The sequence below is a fragment of the Fukomys damarensis genome, unplaced genomic scaffold, assembly GCF_012274545.1.
Source record: "Fukomys damarensis isolate Sample0158 unplaced genomic scaffold, DMR_v1.0_HiC HiC_scaffold_14, whole genome shotgun sequence".
Lineage (NCBI taxonomy): Eukaryota > Metazoa > Chordata > Mammalia > Rodentia > Bathyergidae > Fukomys > Fukomys damarensis.
This window is the reverse complement of record NW_022900926.1, coordinates 80,877,982-80,885,093: the sequence shown is the minus strand read 5'-3', so window position 1 is coordinate 80,885,093 and position 7,112 is coordinate 80,877,982. Positions and strand designations below refer to the sequence as shown.

General features: G+C 37.1%; 1 protein-coding gene across 8 annotated transcripts in view; it reads right to left on the bottom strand.

Annotated features, from left to right (window-relative positions):
* The window catches only part of Pnisr (PNN interacting serine and arginine rich protein), a 25,803-nt gene that overhangs the window by 17,503 nt on the left and 1,188 nt on the right, over positions 1-7,112 (bottom strand). The window lies entirely within an intron of this gene.

Below are 7,112 nucleotides of genomic sequence, written 5' to 3'. Positions count from 1 at the left end.
AAAAAAAAAAAAAAAAAAAGGTAAAAGAGAAGGAAGCTGTTGACCTAGACTTTCAGGAACTGATGAGCTAGTCTAAACACAGCTTTGCCATGTTTTTCAAACTTTTCACAGCTTATCAATAATTCAGTGCATGGATTTTTCTCTTTAAACTGTACATAGTGACAACTGGAGTTGCAAACAGCAGAACTATTTTAAATGATTAAATAATCTGTACTGGGAGTTATAGAATGTGACTGGGTGACCCAGAGGTGGGTTTTCCTCTTTTCCAGGCCCCCAGGACAGGAAATGTAGTGGGGATCAGGAGAGCTCCATGAATGGGGGGACATACTCCCACCCACTGGGCTTCCAGAGGCCAGGAGAGCTGAAGTGAATAAAACCCTCAAATGATGTCACATACACACACACACACACACACACACACACACACACACACACACAGTGCACTGACTCTAAATCATCATTTCCAATACATAAGTTTATGTTTCCAGAAACCATGGCTTTCTTTTTCTAACTCATATGTCACTGTTGTCATGGATAGCCTTTCCAGTCTTCCACTTTGGTTCTCTGGCATTCGTCACCTTGACTTCAGAACAAAAGCTCTGGTTTCTACCTAACTCCTTTGCTAGTTGCATAAATCCTTGAAGTTCCTACCTGTTAAATACGGTCTACCTCAATGCTATTGTGAGAAACATATGAAAACACAGCGCTAAGAAACTAATTACCAGTGGTTAATATATTACCAGCACTCACTTAGTACCTTATCTAGTAGCACTGAGTTTATAACTATGAGGAAGTTTGAAGAGGGACGGAGTGGGCATGTAGCTTAAAGTCTGTGTAAGAGGCCCTGCTTCTATCCCTGGCACCATCACCCAAAACAACAGGTAGATAAAGCCAACCCAGTTCTCCAGAAGAAATCGAAAACTTGCCCAGATTTCATTTTAGTTTTGGAAGGATTCCTTAGTTTAAATTTGTCTTCCTGTTCCTCCTTCTCATGAAATCACAGGTTTAAACTTTTACTGTCTATTATTTTTAAAAGTCAGGCTTTGTGGCGTATGTTTGTCATGGCAGATACTAGGGAGGCTGAGGAGGAGGGAGCATGTGAAAGTTCAATACCAACTTGGGCAATTTAATGACTTTTCAAGTATTCCTATGCACAGCAGGTTTATTTGTATATTTTCAAGAGTTTGATTTGTATTACTTAATAGCCATTTTCTATATATTTAAATCAAACACTTATTAACTATAGCTATTTTCTAAAGCGTTTCTTTCCCAAAATGTGTTTATGGGAGCTACCATTCAAGTACAGTGTTTGGTATATGTAAGTGAGAAAAATATACCAAAAGATGTGAAATCTTATAATAAGCAGTAGAATTTTAAAAACACTAAAGAACGTGACAGTAAAAGTCAAAGACATTAGGAGGTATTAAGATGTTTTAATTAAATCTGGAGTTAAGAAACTTGATGTGGCTACTAGGATGACTGGGGGCTGAAAGTGTGGATGGAATACCAAAGAGTCTTTCAGAAGACAATTTAGCATTATCGTATCAAAAGTGTAAATGCACATCCCTCTGGCCCAGAAATTCCACTTCAGACTTAAAAACTGATCAAACACAGCTCAAAAATCTAAGCAAATCTCTAACAGTAAATATGTGCTTTTAGTGAAATTTAATTAAAGGTAATAAGTTAAATAAATTAGAGGGAACCATATAATGGACCTCTATTCAGCCACTGAAACTAGGCAGATGTTTATGTACTGACATGTACTGATGTACAAACTAAATTACTAGGTGAAAAAAATTACATGAAGCAGCGTTAAAAATAATGCCACTTCAGGCTTTTTAACAACACAATTAAATACAGAAAATTCCTACATTACAAAAACAAAACCTTAGTCTGAGCTCTGAGAAGTACAACCAGGGATCAGAGAATCTTGATTTTTTAAATTTTATAGCCTCTGAATTGTTTGCATAATTTTATCACGAATGTATTTCTTGCAAAGATACAGATTTTAAATGACAAAGAATCAAAGGAAACTGGTGAGCACAATCCATAATGACTGCTGTAAGCAGTAAAAATTACATAAAAGTCATCTAACTGTGAGACACTGAGCAAGTCATCTGATGTTTCATTTTCTTGTATGATTTAAAATAAATTTGTACAATCTACTCTAAAAGAGATTGAGCAAGACATCTGATGTTTCATTTTCTTGTATGATTTAAAGTAAATTTCTACAATCTACTCTAAAAGAGGTACCTTGTCATGAAAATTAAATTTAGTGTTATGTTAACATTTGCAGAAAAAGAGCAAATTTTGGTTAAGAGTTGGTATGAAAGTAGAATTATTCCCATACTTAATATAAACCAGCACAGCACTCAGTGATACTTTCATTAATCATTTTTTTTTGGGGGGTACTGGGGATCAAACTCAAGTCCTTACACTTGTGAGGCAGTCGCCAGAAACACTGAGCTAAATTCCCCAGCCCTATCATTTTCTAACTAAGAACAAAATTATAAGTGATCGATGGCAAAGGTTTAGAAATTCCTTTCTTCCTTTCTTATTTTTATCATAAAATTTTCACTGCTAGCAGATTATAAAGGCATCTCCCTCTCTATCTGTAAAGATTGGTTCCAGGATCCCCTTACGTATTTGCATATAACCAACTCACAAATAACCTCCAATACCTAATACACTATAAATGTCACATAAACAGTTGTTATACTATATGGCTTAAATAGGGAAAGGAGACAAATTGGTTGTGGTGACACATGACTGTAATCCCACCATCTGGGGGATGCTGACACAGAAGGCCTGCCTGAGATCCGGCCAGCCTAAAATATATAGCAAGACTGTGTCCTAAAAAAACAAAATGAATGAATGAATGAATCAATGAGGACAGAAGAAAAAAGCCCATCTAAGTTTAGTGTAGATGCAATTGTTTTCCCATGTATTTTCCATCCACAGCTGGGTGAATGCATGGGATGTGGAACTGATAGAGAAGGCAGACTGTATTTTTAAATTCACTGTAGGATTTTTGTTGTTGTTGTTATTGTTGTTTTATAATGCTGAGAATCGAACACAAAGCCATCAAATGCTGGGCAAGCCCCCTACCAAAACCATACCTCCAGCCCCACTATGGCTCAATGAATAAAATAATCTGTACCATTAAAACTTGGGTTTAGTAATGATTTGGAAAACACTGATAACAAAGACAGGTACTCACTATACTTCACACTGTTTAAAAATTCCCAAAGTAAGTTATTGATGATATAGTTCAAATATAATATATATCCAATTTTAGAGTAAATATATTAAATTTTCATGTTTTTGTCTTGGCTCACACAAAAATCTTCTTTTTCAGACAATTTTTTTTCCATTAAGTTTACTGGTGCATTTAAAGCAAACAATACAGGGGCCTGGCGTGATAGCCCACACCTGTAATCCCAGCACTGGGAGGCTGAGGCAGGAGGATCTCTGAGTTTGAGACCAGCCTGGGCTACACAGTGAGTTCCAGAGCAGTCTGAACTACATAGTGAGACCCTGTCTCAAATCACCCCTCAAAAAAATAAAATAAAAAATAAAGCAAACAATACAAGTTACATTCATCATTGGGATCTAGACAAGAATCTTGACAGCAGAAGAAATATAATTATTTGAATTCTCCACAGTGGCTTTGCTCATATTAAGTGATTAAATATTTCAACTGTATACATTAATACTGAATCATAAAAATAATATTATAGAGCTGGGGATGTAGCTCGGTGGTACTACGCCTGCCTGGCAAGTGTAAAACCAACAGCTCAATTCCCAGTACCAAAAAAAAAGGGGGAAAAAAAAAAAAGAAAGAAATTCTAGTACTGCTACTGTCACTTTACATCATCAAAAATTGATTCCAGTGTATTCATTCTTCCTGTCAACTCAGTTTTAAAGGGTCAACTTTAAGCTGACCCAACTTTTCAAATTTGGAGAAAGGTGATTACTGATGAGTCAGGCTGTAAGGTTTTTGCTAGAGTACATATTTCCATTCATGAGGTCAAGTTGAGATTTCCTTGGAAAACAACTCAGACTGGGAAAGAAAAAAAACAAAACCCAAGATATGTATCAGAACTTCAAAACTTCACACTGCTTAACGAATATCAAACTTGCACGCCTGTAATCTCAGCACTCAGGAGGCTGAGGCAGGAGGATCGCTGCAAGTGGGAGAACAGCCTGGACTACACAATGAGTTCCAGGTCAGTCTCAACTACATAGTGAGACCCTGTTTCAAAAACAAAAACAAAAAAAAGAATATTAAACTTAAGCTTATCACCAGTATTATAAACTGATTTGTGTTGAAGGACTTACCCTTGATATTTGTAAAGGTATCCTTATTGGAAAATAAGTCTCTGGAGATGTATTCAAAATTAGATGAGATCATACTATACTTAATTAGATGAGATCTAATTAAATGACTGGTAGTCTTTTAAGAAAAAAAGACAAAATGTGTACAGTAGCAGAGACTGCAGTGGGATATACAAACTTCATTGATGGATACAAACCACCAAAAGTTAGGAAGAAAGGAGGATCCTCCTCTATAATCACAGAGAGCATGTTCCTGCCAAAACCCTGATATCTGATGTTAGCCTTCAGAATTGTAAAATAAATCTCAACTGTTTTAAGCCATCCCGTTTATGGTAATTCATTATGGTAATCCTAGGAAACTAATATGAGAAATGGTCATGTATCCGATTCTTGTTTTAAATGATTCTGAATTAAAACTAGCATTGCTTTGAGTTTCTTAATCTGCAAAAGTCACTAAGACTGTGTGACAAAAAGATGGGTAAGAATTAAAGTGTGATTCTTGCCAGGAGTGGAGGTGCACGCCAGTAATCCCAGCACTTTGGGAGGGTAAGGTAGGAGGGTCACAAGTTCAAGTCCAGCCTAGGCAGTTTAGTGACTTAGTAAAACTCTTTCTCAAAATAAAAAATAAGAAAAAGACTGGGGGTTTGGCTATGCCTGACACCTCGAGTTCAATTCCCAGTACTGGGAGTGGTCGGGAGGGGGAGCACCAAAAGTGATCCTTTAAGCATCAAGTACAAAATCAAAGAGAGACAGAAAACACATTTATCCTTTTGAAGCATATGGTGAAATCCACTTCATCCCTACCATTTCAGACTTATATACAAATGACTGACCTCAAAGTGGAAAATAATTCATTTGTTCAACTCATGTTAAACAAAAATCGTATTTTTTCCCCTTGTCCCTAAAAAAAAAATGAGAATCAAGACTTGTCATGTAGAGGTACAAATTCCCAACTGTATCCCTAAAATGTACCAATAAACTCAATTAAAGCTGAAAAAAAATGGTATTAACGAATGCTAATCTTGTAATTTGGAAGGTGTTAAAAAATTTTTTTAACCACTTGACTTCACATGCCTTTAGTATACATGAAATATTCTTCAGCTGGTTGCTCAAAAGAGGCACATATTCTAAAAGTATGGGAGAATTGGATGGTTTGGTTATAAATACCCCTCCCCCTGAAAATAGCAAAACTAAAAAAAGTCAAAGAGAAGGCCTAAAGCAACACCCTACTAGTAATAAGCACATCTGAGCACCTAGAACTGGGTTCTATTATTATTCTGCAATAAAAGGACTGGGAACTCCTTAGAGAAATGGCCGACTCCAGGACTGGGGCAGAAAATACAAGATGATGAGCCTGGACCATAGGGGGCATATAAAAGGCAAACCAATTTCCATATAAATAATGGAGATACTCCACTAAGAGGGGACTCTACAATATACCTGACCAATACTACTCAACAATGTCAAGGTATTCCCAGCACTCCGAGAGGCTGAAGGAGGAGGACTGCCAGTGTTGAGTCCAGCCTGGGCAATTTAATAGGACCCTGTTTCAAAAACAAAACAATTTAAAAAACAAAAAACACATAAAAAGCCGGTGATGTGGGTTGGTACAAAGGCCCTAGGTTCAATCCCCAGTAATGAAAGAAAAACAAAGTCAAGGTCATAACATGTAGGTTTTTCAGGGTTGCCATAACAAAGTAACAGACTAGATCAAGCAAGGGAAATTTATTTAACCATAGTTCTGGAGGCAAGACAAGGCCCTAGCTCAAAGCTTCAGTAGGGTTAGTGTCACCTAAGGCCTCTTCCCCTTGGCTTACAAATGGCATTATCTTTATCCTAATTCATTCTGATTCTCTCATTCATACCTGCCCCGCAAGGTTCTGGGGGACTGGGCCACTACCACTGCTGGGGTGGGTGATCTTTTTTAAAATGTTTATTAGTACATGTTTGCAGTGTATAATGATTACATTCATCATGGGGTGTTTGTTATAGGTACATAACAAATCCTAATTCTTTTTTTCTCTTTCCTCTCCTCTCTCCCCCTCCCTTGTATCTCTTAGGATCTTTCTAAAATTGCTTAAACTGGGTTCAAACTTTTCATCTTCCAATCTCAGCCTCCTGGATTGCTGGAATTAGTAGAGGTGTTCAGCATCATGCCCACTCCTAATCTTTTCTTACAAAGATACCAATCATAGTGGATGAGTCCGATCTAATGAGCTCACTTTACCTCTTTAAAGACCCTCACCCATTTGGTCAAATGCTGAGGTAATGAGAATAGGACTTCCACATATCAATTCTGGGAAGACCCAATCGATAACAGTCATGAAAAACAAAGAAAGCCTGAGAAAGACAACTCAAAAAAACCTAAAGCATATAACAAATGAATACAATGGGGAATGTATCCCACATAGGATTCCAGCACAGAAAAGGAATTTTAGGTACAAACTAAGGAAACAGGAATAAACTATGGACTTCAGTTAACAATTTATCAATTTTGGCCCATTAATTGTAATAAAAATACACTAATGTATGCTAGTAAGCAAAGAGGTAGTACATCAATTATGTTTATGTACTATCTGCTCAATTTTTGTTTGAAGTAAAACTTGTTCTAAAATATAAATTGTTGCCGGGCGTGGTGGCGCATGCCTGTTAATCCCAGCACTCGGGAGGCTGAGGCAGGAGGATCGCTGTGAGTTTGAGACCAGCCTGGGCTACATCGTGAGTTCCAGGTCAGTCTCAACTACGTAGAGAGACCCTGTCTCATAAAACCAATA